The sequence below is a fragment of the Schistocerca piceifrons genome, chromosome X (genome assembly GCF_021461385.2).
Source record: "Schistocerca piceifrons isolate TAMUIC-IGC-003096 chromosome X, iqSchPice1.1, whole genome shotgun sequence".
Classification (NCBI taxonomy): Eukaryota; Metazoa; Arthropoda; class Insecta; order Orthoptera; family Acrididae; genus Schistocerca; species Schistocerca piceifrons.
The window spans coordinates 491,084,553-491,100,180 of NC_060149.1; the positions used below are offsets into that span (position 1 = coordinate 491,084,553).

A 15,628-nucleotide genomic window follows, 5' to 3' on the forward strand; every position below is an offset into this window, starting at 1 on the left:
CACATTCTACTCACATATCTCTTCAACTGACGATGGTTGACGGAATGAGGGGTGTGCATTCTGGATGTGTTCTGTTACCCTGAGTACCTGCACTAAGTGCTTGAAGGTCAATGTCAATGTTGTGTTATGTAATTAATAACGTTGTGTTTCAGTGAATGGTATACTGTGATACATTTTTGAATAGGTCTTCAGGAAAGAAAATGAAGTACTGAATAAAAAATACAGGGTGTCATTTAAAAAAGTTATACCGCTGTTCATATCTCTGTAAAAAACAAAGCTACAACAAAGGCAATCATGCTGATTGATGTCCCCCTGACGGCTAAAGAACATTTGCTAAAGAAATTTTGTAATTTGCAACTGTACAAACAGTTATTTAGTGTGGTCAAGATAAATGGGACACCCTGTATGATATTGGATACGCATTGTAATCAGTTCGCTTATAATCACAGTTGCTATTAAATGCCAACTGTGTTTTTTCAGACAGTGCCATCATGAGGCATTTACTATTTTTTTCATATGATTTTTGGGTGTAGTAACACTGTATTACAGTATTTATCAGAATATCACATATTTTCACTGTTATTGTATTAGTATTTTCGTTTTGAATGCCAGTTGGAATTTTGTTTGCTTGTTTAATTAAATTGCTAACATGTTCATTTGTGTTTGGATAAATTTTATTTTTTTCTACTATTTCTTTGTAAATGCATGTGTGTAGAAGAAGTGTGACAATTTCCTTGTTTGGGCCTGTGTCTGTGGTTCCAAGATATTATGAGTTTTATCCCTATTTATAAACATTCTCTGCCCATTTTCGGTATAATCCTGAGAGCACTGCAGCAAGTATTTCGCAGTGACATCATACAGATATATAATATCTATGGAAGCAAAAATTAAATTATTAGAACTACCCACACCGTTGTTTGCCGTACACCTAATATCTTTCATATCAACATATGAAGGCATTACATTATTCAATTTGTGTTTATACCTACATTTTACATGAGGAATTACCAGTGTATCAGCATATTTTCATTATACCAGGTCCAAAAAACAAAAAAGGGAGAATTTTAATTTCTTTGAAGGCAAAGGATCAAAAAGTAATATGGTGGAGACCAAATCAATCAAAAATAGTGGTGGTGGTCGTGGTCATGATCATAGCAGTTCCTTATTCACAGCAGATAGCTATGTTATAACGATGGATAATGGTGGACCTGGTAGTTGTCATAAAACTAATAGAAATGAGAACAGCAAGGAGAGTTTGTTGTCTCCTACAAATTTAATTATAGATGACAATAACATTGTGTTGTTGGAAACAAGTTTTGCAAGAAGCTCAAATTACTTGTAGTTGTTGAAACTTATATGGAAGCTTTAGAAAAATTACGATTTTCCAGCAAGTATTACACCAAGTGAAACATTCTCCAGAAAATTTCAGTATGTGTCATTCAGCTGGCTGGTATACTCTAAAGTAGAAAAGGCAGCATAATGCAAATATTATCTATTTCTTGCTGTTCATTATCTTGAACTTACGTCTTCACAGTCTTTGGCCTGTTTCGTGCAAGAAGGATTTAGGAAATGGAAATGCATGTTATGGTATATGACTAACCATAAAGTGCTGGAGTATCATAGAAATTCATTTTTATGTTATACCAACTTAAGGCAAATACACAACAATGAACAAATATTAGTGGATACTTTATTGGAAGACAATAAAATCAAAGAGGCTAAAGAGAACCGAAAGCACATGAAATCCATAATAAAAGGGCTAATATTGTGTGTATAGGGATATTGGGCGAATTAATTCAGGTAAGGTACTCTCTAAAAATGAAGGATATTTCAGAGTTCTCTTACGATTTGCCTCTCAGTTTAGATATGGATCCCTGGAAAACCATTTACAAACTGAAAAAAAATTATTGATGAGGCAGCTGGTGTTACAACTATCAGACAAATGTCTTTCTGTCTTAGTTATTTAGACGAGAAGCTGATGAAAATATGTGAACATTTTTTTGTGTTTTGTTCCTCTTACTCCCACAACTGAAGTAAGTATTTCTCTGGTAATTTAAAAACTTTGAAATATCTGTGTCTGTGTGTCAAGCACGTTAGAGGACAAGGTTATGACAGCACTCACATAATAAATGGAGAGTTTAAAGGGACACAAGCATGTGCTGCTCAATTACAATATATATATATATATATATATATATATATATATATATATATTGCAAGTCACACTGCTTAAATGTTGCCATCTCAGATCAATGTCATGTCCAAGACATCAGTAAGTATTTTGGGATCATTGAAATGACACATTCCTTTCTTCACAAAGGCAAAAGTCATATTTTCAAAGAAGACCGGTGAATTCTGCCCAGAATAAAAAAAAAAATGCTATAAGAATCTATGTGTGACAAGATGGGTGTGGACCCATGACTATAACTGTTTTAGTCGAACTTCTGGATGCTGCATACATGTGTCTGTATGACAATATCCATTCGACTGACTGTGAAGTTCTGGCTGGTGCCATTTCATTAGTCAATGCCACATCCATAGTGAAATCTATGATTTCCCTTTTGAGAGTGAATTCTTTTTTAGCAGCTGCATTTTATTGAGCAGATACCTAGAAAAAGAAGATTACGATTTGGATACCACAGTAAAACATTCCCAAACGATCAATTGCTGAATATCACAAAGCGTGCAGATGATCCTTTGAGAGCGAAGTGTGAAAAACATGAGTTGAAAATCATTACTCAAAGGAGAAATAAAGGTCAAATCAATCGACCAAACACAGATATTCCTGATCGCGAATTATATTTTTGTATTGTATTTCTATCTTCCTTGTCTTTTTGGATGCCATGATTTCAGAAATAAGGAGTAGGTTTTTAGCTCCCTTCTTCAGTTTGATGTTTGTTTCAGGAAACATAAATGATTCTGAAACTTTGATCATATTTTATGAGGATGATCTCGAAAATTGTGCCTTCATCAGCAACTGAGAAAGCATACAGTCAGTATTTTCTACAGAAAAGACAAATAGGGGAATTTCAGAACATTAAATCATTGATTATTGAACTGTTAAACAGGTGTGACAAATAGGTGTTTCCCAGCATACATGAACTAGTTGCAATGGTCCCTGTTACAACAGCAACACCACAGAAGAGGTACAGTACATTAAGACGGCTGAAGATGTATTTGAAGCGTAGAAATGGCAGCATGGGACTTATAAAAAGACAAAAAGAACAACATACCATGAAGAAATTGGCCAAATAGTACCAAAATCGGTAGATGTGATCTACAAGTAAGAACAAACAAATAAGTACAATTTCAGAAAAATTGAATGATTTATTCAAGGTAAAGAGCTTCACAAACTGAGCTAGCCATAAATGTGTTGGTCCACCTTTGGGCCTTATGTAAGCAGTTATTTGGCTTGGCACTGATTAGTAGAGTTGTTGGATATCCTTATGGAGGATATCGTTCCAAATTCTGTAAAACTGGCTTTTTAGATAGTCAAAATCCCAATCTGGTTGGAGGGTCCTGCCAGTAATGCTCCAAATGTTCTCAATTGGGGAGTGATCTGGCGACCTTGCTTGCAAAGGTATGGTTTAGCAAATACAAAGACGAGCAGTAGAAAGTCACACTGGGTACAGGTAGCCATTATCTTGCTGAAATGTAAACCTAGGTTGGCTTGCCATGAAGGGCAACAAAATGGGGCGTAAAATATCGTTGACATAGTGCTATGTTGTAAGGGTGATGCAGGTGAAACCAGAGGGGTCCTGATATGAAATGAAATGGCACCCCAAATCGTTACTCCTGGTTGTCAAGCCATATGGTGGGCAGCATCCAGGTTGGTATCCCACGATTGTCTAGGGCGTCACTTCTTTGCTGGTCGTTGGGCCTCAATTTGGAGCAGGACTCATGTGTAGAAATGAGTTATAGTCTAAATCATAACTGCAAACTTGTAATCAACACATTATTTGTCACTGTATGATCGAAAGCTATTTTCTGGGAAAATTGCGGCAACTTTCTCACACTGACAAAGTGGATCAAAGTAGCTCCACAGAATTGTCATTACTTTTTAGACCTGTTCAGCCTGGTATGAATCTACAATGTTCAAAACGAGTTTTATCAAGAGATTAATTTTATTATAGTGAGCAGATTAAAAAGAAATAAAATCTAGTCAGTGCTCGGTTCTCTATTGATGAAGACCTATCAAAAGAACAAATTCTTGATGAAAGTTCGGACAAAGATATGGAATCATGTAGAAGAAATCAAATCGAAATTTTAGTATCTACAGAGAACAAAGAGAGCCTGCCAAAACCACAGGAAAACTGAAAGCAGTCAGCAAGTAGGCTGGTGTATTTGTGGTTACACAGTATGAAAATAAACATTATCATGGTGTTGAAAGTTTTACTGAAGGTGGTGTAATCATAAATACCATGATGCCATCTCTTGTTAACTGGAAATGGTCTGTAGATAAGGATGTGCTTTTTCACAAATGCGATGATATTGTTGAAGGTATAAAACGCTCAAAACAGTTAAGTAAAAGAGACATTTTCTCAGTGCCAGGATTGTTAAATGGTGATGAATTTGTGCAAAATATTTTTCTGGTATAGTCGCTGAAATTTTGACACACCAACATACCAAATAAAACATTGGTCTTTTCTTTGATGACAAAACAACACTAAATGTTGTTCATGATTGTTACTTTTTTTACTTCTTAAATTAAAGAGCTGCATCATCCTGAATTTTTGTTATTTTGTCCCTTCAGTACCAAAAAGTACATGAATGTTGTTTTCCAATGATCTTATAACATAACACAATAAATTGTAAAGAGGGGAACATTAGCATGAGTTATTATTCTGTCATGAAATAATGTTTTCATCAAGTGGAACAAAGTAATCCACTCCAGAGGCTACGCTGCTCCAATTTTTCAAAGGTTATAAAATTTCAAAAATATATCTTGAATGTCTTTACATGTTAGTTAATGGTTTTTACATTGTTTTAGAATAGATTAACCTTTTTTTCAAGACATCATTTTACAGAACTACTATATATTACATATTTGTTTGAGAAATTATGTAAAATTGGAGGTATTCCACTTTATGGTACCATTTTCTACATCTATATCATTGTTTGATGTTTAAAACATCACTTAATTCTTTTTCAGTTAATTTAAGCACTTATCATAATAGGCTAACAAAATGTAATCGTTTACTCAGGAGAATTTGGAGATGTCACGTCAACGAAATTTTTATAAGCTCTGACTCTCCCCCTCACCACCACCAAAAGTCTGTTAATCAAAATATCCAAGGGTGTACTGCCGGTCTACAGTGTCCAACGGGCACAATATTTCGGCGATCACACATGTCGCCATCATCATGTGAACTTACGGACTGAGCTCCTGTGAACGTGCCGGTACGTTCACAGGAGCTCAGTCTGTCAGTTCACCTGATGATGGCGACATGTTTGATCGCCGAAATATTGTGCCCATTGGACACTGTTGACCGGCAGTACACCCGTGGATATTTTGATTATCAAATACGCCGGGAGAAACTCAAGAATCACATCAAAATTCTGGATTCGCCATTGAGAACTTTGTAACTGAACTCACTGGTAAACACACAGTAACTGTCAGATGACAATGAAGTTGAGTCCAAAGCACTAAAAATGAGCTTAGACTCCAAACAATTTCTCTGAAAAGAAATTCACATTTTAAAAACCATTATATGATTTTAAATAAATAATTAAAAACCTAAAAAATATTGTTCTATTGGGCTTACATTCTGAAATAAATTAAAGCTGTTTCTTGAAATTTTGCAAGCTGGCTTAATAGTGCCACTAGGAGGATGCAAACCAGGTTTGCTTCAAATACATGCTGTAACGATTGTGAGCATTAGTTACCTTTGGTATAGGACTTGGTGAGTTGATTTTGGTCAAGAACGCATTTAAAGCGACATAAATGCCATTATCAGCACCTCACTGAGTATGAATGAGGTCATGTAATAGGGCCAGGGGAAGCTCGATGTTCCTTCCACAGTATTGTAGAAGGACTTTGCAGGAATGTAGCCCCTGTACGTGACTGCTGGTAATGGTGGTCACAAGGATGTACAGTCACAAGGAGAACTGGCTCTGAACGGCCATGTGATATTACCAAGAGGGAAGACCATCATGTTTGGGGTATTTTTCTAGTGCATTTTACTGCAGCTGCAGCAGCAATCTGAGTAGTAGTTGCCAACACAAAGGCACAACGAACTCTTACAGGTCAGTTACTTCAAGGACAGCTCCAAGTCAGGCGCCCTGTGGCGCGCATTCCACTAGCCATAAACCACTCCCATTTGCGATTTCAGTGGTGTCAAGCGAGAGCTCATTGGAGGGCAGGTTGGAGGTTTGTTGTGTTTTATGATGACAGCTGGTTGTGCCTGTGTCGATGATAGCCGTGTGTTGGTTAAATGGGGACCACTTGAGGACCTGCAACCAACCTGTCTGCATGCTAGACAAACAGAAGCTAAACCTAAAGGTGTGGTTTGGGGTGTGATATCGTGTGACAGCAGGAGAACGAGAACTCTTATGGTTATCCCACACACCCTGACAGCAAATTTGTACACCAGTCTGGTGATTCGACCTGTTTGGCTACCGTTCATGAACAGCATTCTAGGGACTGTTTTCGAATTGGATAACGCTCACCCACATACCACTGTCGTAACCCAACATGCTCTACAGTATGTCGAAATGCTGTCTTGTCCTGCTTGATGGCCAGATATGTCTCCAAGAGAGCACGTATGGGACATCTTTTAACCAAGGGAGCTTATACTGATGTTGGCGAAGAAAAAACGGAACCACAGATATTGGATATGGAAATAGGCATCTCGTAGGTATCGTTTGGGAACCAAATACGCTAATAAGGTGTTATCTTACTAGGATGACGTGTCGTTCGAAAATCACTTTCGAACGAGTAAAATCAATTTTCTAATCTTTTTGAGCCATATTTCTGGATCTATACAAACGTGTAATTCACCTACGTGAGAGACCGTACCAGCTCTCATTAAATTACAAGTAATACTGAAATATGTAGCAACTGGAGTCACTAAAATGCAGGTATTGGATTCCGAAGAGCATTATTTTTAAATTTTTATGTTATGTACAGTACACTGAGGTTTTTACCTCAACAGTTCAGCTTCGTTTTTATTTTCAGGATTAGTAAAGGCTCTAGTCGGTCACAGGGGCTGTAAATATACGTTTGTTTCAGCAGTGTGGTACTTAATTTTGTAACCAAACAATATAGTACTGAGCAGAACAGTCATTACTCAATAACAGCGCTAATATCAGACTGCTACATTTAAATTGGATTTTAATGAGGGTCAAGAGTAATTTTAAATCTCTAACACCACAAATAAATCTTAGTTTACTGTGACAATTACACTCAAAAACCAAAGCAAAAAATTATTATATTTTTTTCTGAAATATAGTATTCCTTTACAATACTGACTGTTTTGTAGTAATACGAACCTCAACAAGTTCACACTCTCAGTTTCAATTCTTTTTAATCCATTTCGTCACTTCAAACGATGATGTGTTACTCCGCTACAAGTAAGTGATTACAAGGAGTTGCTGAATGTTAGTGTGATATTCCTGTCCTACTGTTTAAGAACATTTGGCCACTTCAGGAAGTATTTATTTATTTGGTTGAAGACTAAGCCCTTTAATTTGGAATGACGCAAATTTTCCAAGTATGTAAACAAACTTTTCTAGATCTGTGACGTCGATCGGACCACAGCAGGATGAGAGCAGTTCCACCTATTTCCAGTTTCTGAAGCTTGTGGGCCATGGTGGGAAAAGTGACATCAGCAAGTAAGTAGGCTTTCATTCATCTTTCGCAACTTACTCGTAAGTTTGCAAGGTAGTGTGCACGTTGGGTGCCTTCACATGTAAGTTGACTTATGCGAATGGTGGTGGGGGTATGCACATGTAAGAAATTCGTGCCAATGGAATCCTTGCTGTAGATTATGACGTAACGGTGCTTTCATTGATCGGTAGCGAGCGATGTAGGCAGTAGGTGTTACCTCTGGTTGTTTGATTACCTGTGGCAGAAGTTTTGTTTACTGCGTTGATAGTTCGGTGATAATTAGAATGGGCTAGACTTTGCTTATAATTTATTTTTACATTATTTTTTAGTGTTACGTTCATTGTTATACTGTGTTTGCAGCTAGGATAAGTTATATTTTTGCATTAATGAACTAAAAATTGTCGTTTGACAATGTACCCCGGTTGGAAGATTTAATGGTCCGAAAGACTCCCATAAGCAAGCAGCTTGCGAAGTGGAGATTCGTGAAAAACACAGTTTAGCGCAAGTGTATATTCTGGTTCCGATTATAAGCGATAAACTTTGGTATCAGGGTTTCCGCATTTATCGGTTTTGTTGCCACAAGTGGAGTGGGAATGCGGTGTGAGCATCCGTGGGATGCTGTACGTCTAATTGCGACGAGGACATCTGAAGCGGATACGAAGTATTACGCAAAAGTCAGCGAGCCCTGAAGGTATTCCACATATTAATCTATCAGAACCCCTGCTTATAAACTTAAGCTATTAGATTATTTGGCGAAGTTCTTCGAATAGTGAAAATTATACATTCACATATAGGGTTGCATTTTGTTTTGTATATGCAACTTGTGCCGTCGTAACAGAAATTATACCTCTTCCCGTTTTTACGTAGACATGTATTATGCTATTTAGAAATCAGTAATGTTTTATGGCACACACTTGGGTATTGCTTGTAGACGCCTTCACTAGTGCACTTTTACCTAATGTTGTGACCCAAGAGCCGCAAGCTATTTATAGATTTTTTTTAAAATATTTTCCTCCATTTTCTAGTTTTCAAATAACAGTAAATTATAGTGGTGGTAATATCTAGTCGAACATAGTTTTAATTAGTGGTATTGGCTTTTCACATTCAGGCAATGCACAGCATTGAAGGGGTATCCATGCCTTTTCCTGTCAAAATATTTTTTCGTAACATGAGATGATTTACTTAAGAAATTTTCTACTTTCAGCTATTTGTATATGTATCAGGGAAAATACTGTGATGGCCTTTAATATATTTCATGGGTGTGCTGTGGAGATGAGCCTGGAAACTTAATTTCTGTGCTTAAGTGTTTTTAATTTGTGTTTATTCAGAGTTCACCTAAATTTTTTGGTTGCTTCTTAACTGACATAAGTACAAATTTTTGAGGATTTAGTATATTCCATTTTGAAATTTTTTGATTTTTTTCCCCCGTCTGATACAGGTGATTTTTTTTTTGTGTGTGTGTGTGTGTGTGTGTGTGTGTGTGTGTGTGTGTGTGTGTTTTAGTAGATGAACTATGGTACTATTTAGTTTCTCAAATTAAATATGATCAGTTCCAGTACTTACCTTCAGTTTTGTGTATATGTAGGCTATAGTTGCTATGGACTGTGAACAAAATAGCAGACTAAAAGTAGGATGTTTGTACAGTCTTTAACCATCCTAGCATTGAAAGGTGTTTTGGAGTGAAAGCAGTAGGGGTGTGGGGGAGTGCATTTTAGGTTATAATTTTCTCTATGAAACACAGCAAGTATGTTGGACAAAAGTTCTACTAAAAAACAAAGTCAAATTTTACATTTCATTTGAAATAGGCTGTATTTCTGTTGAAATATAGATACACCTGCTATGGTGTTCTTTTCAACAGGGAATGAGGTACCTTTTAACTCCTGAATATTTCTATGGATGGAAATACAGCCAAATTTTTGAGAAATAGATTAGGTCACATGAATTTTACTTAGTAATTTTTTGTTTTTCTCTTCTACTTTCCATGCAAAGAAGTCATTGTTACCGTTTTCTGCGAACTCCCCGGGTGTGAAAAATTGTTAATTTATAGTCCTTAAATTATTATTGGTCAATTCATATATTCGTAATCATATATATCTTTAAAAGAGCTTCAGTGTTTTACCTCTCAGAATATTCAACCAATATAACTTCTCATGCAGCTTTGTATATATATATATATATATATATATATATATATATATATATATATATATAGGGACTAGTGCAGCAGGGGATACAACCCGTCGGCTTTGGACATTGACGTCACAAGTCGCCAATCGCGAAGCGATTCTTCTTAGTGTTGTAGCTCCCTTCAGTGGCTGATAAGTGTTTTTTGGCTTTTAAAAAAAAAAATCTCACGAGATAGAATAAACAGATCCACTTTATTAAGCAATCAGTAAAAAAAACGAAACTGAAACATAACAGCAAAAGCGAAAATGGTAAACTACTATCTGGCGACATGTGACGTCATTGTCCAAAGCCGACGGGTTGTATCCCCTGCTGCACTAGACCCTATATATATATATATATATATATAAGGCAGGTAGGAATCGTGGCCTAAATTCAATGGTACAGAATTTTATTGAAAAAGCGCAAACACATTTTGAAAAAGAAAACCTGAGGGGTCAATATTAACAAAACTAATTTAATTTATTTTAAGACAAGTGGCTCAAATAAAAATTCTGTTGTAAATGAGGACATTCAGGAAAATACCTGTTCAGAATGTAAATTTCTGGAGATATATATAGATGACAGACTTTCGTGGAATCGGCAAATAGATCATGTCTGTGTAAAATAACATCTAGTCTGTATTTACTAAGGAGATTAGTTCAATATCCAGATATTAAAGCAATAAAAATAGCATATTTTGGGTTGGTGCAGCCCCATCTATCTCATGGAATTGTATTGTGGGGTGGGTGTAGCCAGTACAACATAAGAAGGGTATTTGTATTGCAGAAAAGACTAATAAAAACTATGGCAAAAGTAAGACCCAGAATTTCATGCAAAAACCTGTTTATTAATTTTAATATTATGACTATCTATGCAGTATGTATGTTTCAATCAATATTATTAGTGAAAAAAGACAAAAAAGTGACAAACAGGAGTATGGAAATCCATGATTACGATACAAGGCACAAATCAGACTTTCATATGGTGAGCAGAAGATTGAATCTAACAACAAATACCCCATTCATTAAGGGAGCAATATTTTATAATTCTGTGCCAAACAACCTGAAACAGCTTTCTGGTAGAATTTTTAAAAATGAGTTAAAAAATGCCTTATATTGAAGAGCCCATACAGTATGGTGCTGACATGATTTGACCTCAGGAATGCCATGTTAAATATACTTAAATGATCTTTTACTTAATAGCATGTAATGTATATATATTGTGTATCAATAATCTAAATGTAATTACTGTAACATTGCCCATGCATGGTAAATACATGTTTCGAGCTGTAAGATAAATAAGTATATACCCATTGTTAATTTTGGCCTACCTTTGCAAGTGTTTTTATTCAATTCAACATACAAAGAAACATCATCAGATTGTTTCTTTAGTCTTCTGTGAAACCATATGAACGAATATCCAAAAGCTTTTGTGACGTTTGCTTTATTAAAAGCTGTGGCTCTTGGTAAGCTAGTGTTTTCATATGTGAGCTGTTTGTACCAGCTCATGAAATCCTTGACCCAGTCTATTTCAGTTTTTTTTTTTCATACCAATTTCTTTGTGTGTACTGTTACCTATATCAATACTTTGTGAAGGGTGTGGCAGAAGGTACATCCCACTGTACCAGTTGCTAGGGCATTCTTGTTCCACTCATGCATGGAGCATGTGAAGAATGACTGTTTAAATGCCCCTGCACTTGCTAAAATTAGTCTGTGTCCTCACAATCCGTATGGGAGTGATATGTAGTATATTGTTGTATATTCCTGGAGTCATCATTTAAAGCCAGTTCTTGAAGCTTTGTGAGGCATAATCCGTATCAATTCAGGCAGGCTAGGAAAAAAATCTTACCTTCATAGTCTCTGATGTTATTGAATTTAACGTATGTTAAAATGAAGGACTAAGCAAGGAACACACATTTTTTTTATTTTCTCCAAAAAAAAATTATGCTCAGAGATACAGCCCTCCAAAGATGACACTGTGCATACCATTTTGATGATGCGAATGTTGGAAAAAATTTTAAGATGCTGAATCTACAGTTCTAGATATTTTGATTTTTTTTTTTTTTTTTTTTTTTTTTTTTTTTTTTTTTTTGAAAGATAATTGCTTTATGATTACAAAGAAATCCTCCATTTGTACTTACCTGTCAAAGTTTTTACTACAGCATTCTGAACTTTTTTATAGGCCTAATTTATGGATTTTTTATTTTTTTTTTTTCCAGAAATGGCAGTCCATAAAATTTGGATTTTTTTTTCTGTTGATTAGTACCCTATAGTTCTACATTGCTTGAAAGGAAAGCTTCCACTCTTAGGTTGAACAGGTTTTATAAACAATTGAAATTTTTGCCATACATAAAACTGTTTCATTGCCACATTATCACATAACATTCTCATAAAAAATCAAAACCTAGCCTTATTTAACATAATTTTAGTTTTGAAAGATGAGTAAGAGACTCGTTTTTCAACCTTTTTAAATGGTTACAAAATGTATGTGAAAGGTCCAAAGACTTCGAAGTTTCAATTTATGCAACTTCTGTGCACTCTGTTTTGTGCTGAAATTAGCCAGTCAGTGAATTAAAAATGTGTACCACAGCTTCAGTATCTTCCTTTGATATAGAGTGATGCATTCCTGTTGAACCAATAGGAACTGGAGCACTTACAGTCTTAAAGTCATTGTGAACAGGAAGTGAGCACTGATGGCATTGTTGCTGTCCTTCAACTGGAAACCTATATCCAGCAGCTGGTCCATGTGGTAGCATAAAGTTCACTACAGTTTTGTTTAACTCTTAATTGGTGTCTATAATTTCTGCAATCCACCAATCACTGTCATACACACATGCCAAAACCATCCCCCTTCTCAAATTATGAATCTTAATATTATCCTGCTGTTTCTGAGGTGTTGGCAAAATGAACGAAATTTCTTCTTTCTTGCTCCTTAAAGTGCATGCAATATGAGTTTGCCCATCACTTTGAGTCCAAGAATGTGTCTTCTGAATTTCTTTGACAGGAATAGTTTGTTTGGGCCATTCACCTTTTTTCTGCTCACAGAATTCTTCGATTTTTTTCTTTGGACTGAATAATGAGGGCTGTGGATGTGTAAGATTTCAGGACTCTCGTAAAATCCTTAGCATTCTGAATCGCAGCTGTATTTGGTGTGGAATTTCTCAAACCTTCTAGGAATCTAATTTTAGTCATAAATAATTCCCAAGGTTGTAAGCTTTCTAATAAAATAAAAATGTTAATGAGTTTTCTGTGAAGGGACACAGATAAATCGGAAATAAAAGAAAGCTTTTTACTGTGATGAAAAATGTTTCATTCCTAGTAAGTGAATCTGGGCCTGATGCCTAGTACCTCAGATTTTCATGATTCTTTTTTTTGTTGCCTTTTCCATCTTAATAACAATTGTAAAATTTCTTCCAAGTGTTTCATATAGTTTTTGAAGGAAAAACTGTCTGAACCTTTCCATTCAAATTACATTACTGTAGGGAAAAAACCCAGAAGTTAGCTAATTTTCGACAAATAACTGCCATAATTTTTCCAGATGACAGAAAACGAATGTCTCTTTATGGGAAAAATAACTGTGCTCGGCTTCTGGTAATGTAGAAAATCAATTTTAATTGTTATGGCTAAAGAGTGATTTCTTAAGTATTCAAAATACTTTTAGGCAGAGCTGCTATCAGGCCAGTTTTTTTAAATTGAAACTCAAATATGATGCCATTAAAAACAAAAAAAACAGCCTGGGTTTTGACAGACATAGGATTATCATTTGTATAGTAAAGTATCTGTAACATTGTTCAGAAGGTTTTTTAAAGCACATTATGTAGACTGCTAAGCTTTAGTGCATGTATCATGTTTTGTTGAAATAATAAAAGTTCAGAGCCAAAAGTTATGATTTTAACTGAAATGTTTTCATTACTAATAGTAACTTTGTTCAGGAGTATCAAATGAGCAGATTTAAATCACAATTATTCTACACAGATAGATGTTTAAATTTAAATTGTACATGTTCAGCAGTGCAGATTGTTGGAGTTCTCAAGTGAAAGTTGTAATAGCATATCTGTTTTGAATCCACAGTGATAAATTAGATTATGTTAACTTCATATTGTGTTCATTAAAGTAATATATTCTTCCAAATGTGCTTGACTCAGGTCGACCAACAGGACATAAAATGTTTTCCAGTAGCACAAAATGAGAATTTTCCTTCTCAGGCCAAAAGAATAACACTGATGGTCTAGATGGGTGTAGAAAAAGTAGTTCACGATCGCCTTCTTAATCACATAAACTCCTGACAAAGGCAGAGTACCACCTGTCGTCATATACAGCTGCCACAAGAGTTTTGTTGCGGATGGGTATGTTTTCATTGCGTGCCATTTTCATTCATTGAGAAAGTCAAGGAAGGCTTTCAAGAACTAGTTACTTTCTGATTTTTAATGACTCACAGGAAAGTGGTTTGTAATTGTAAAAATTCCTGGTACCAGGTATTGTGTGTGTTGTCAAAGATCTCTCTACATTGATTTTCTCTAAGAAAAGGAAAAGTATATTTGTCAATATTAGCCTTGTAGAAATTGTAAACAGATGCAGCAGTTTTTTGCCCATCATCCTCTAGTTGAAGATTAGCTTTTATCAACACATTTTACAGTTCCTTCCAATCCATCACACACAGATTTACCCTGGCTAGTAGCAAAAAAGGAAAGCAGAGAGTGAATGGAAAAATCATTTTTGTGTTCACACACAATTTAAAACTTTTTCAATTTTTATATTCAGCAGCACATCCATCGGTGAAATAATGCAGTTTCTTGACTCGTGAGTAGTGTTCAGCCAACCACTTAACCATTTCTTTCTGCACAGCATTTACAAGTCCTACATCATGATCCATATCATCACTTCTAGAGCAGTGATTTGGTATTATCAATACACTTGAGGTATCGGTATTTCTGTAGGTAAATGACCACTTTAAGTTCTTATGTATGGGCAAATATACCAATTTTCATGAAAATCTGAGCTGGAGGGTTACAAATCCTAGAATTATTTGGTGAGTTGATGTGGAGTGACCCTTTTGGAAATTGAGAAATACTGCATCTACCTGACTGTCTTGATCCATGGCTTTCAGGCCGTCATATGAGAAAAGTGAGAGTTGGGTTCCACTCGATTTGTGTGTGCAAAATTCTGTGCTTCTTGGCATACAGAAAGTCATTCTGTTGGAGATAACTCATTATGTTTTAGCTCAGAATATCTTCTAAGTTTCTTCAAGAAATTGATTTTGGGGATGTTAGACAGAATTTTTATGGCTCACTTGTGCTACCCTTCTTGTAGACAAGTTTGATCTGTGCTTTCTTTCAGCTACTGGGCACAGTTTTTTGTTCTAGAGATCTGTGATGATTATAGTTAACATAGGGTTTAACTCAGTCACAGGTTGGGTATAGAATCTTATAGAGATTCCATCGTGCCCATAGGTTTTGTTCAGTTTTAACAATTTAAAGCTGTTTCTCAACGCCATTTACACTAATAACTGTTTATCTCATCTTTTCAGTAGTTCGAGAATTAAGTTGTGGCAATACTCCTAGGTAATTCTTTCTGCTTTTGCATTGCTACGTTCATTTTCAGTTTCTGCCTTACCCACAAGTGACTGAATGTGAAT

The 15,628-nt window shown here is 35.6% G+C and overlaps 1 protein-coding gene across 3 annotated transcripts in view; it reads left to right on the top strand.

Moving 5' to 3' along the window:
• The first annotated feature begins 8,080 nt into the window (after nt 1-8,080).
• Nucleotides 8,081-15,628, top strand: part of LOC124722958 — a 192,789-nt gene continuing 185,241 nt past the window's right edge. For all 3 annotated transcript variants that reach the window (XM_047248125.1, XM_047248126.1, XM_047248127.1), the window contains exon 1: nt 8,081-8,519. The gene's annotated coding sequence lies outside the window, so the exon portion shown is untranslated. The remainder of the gene's footprint in view (nt 8,520-15,628) is intronic.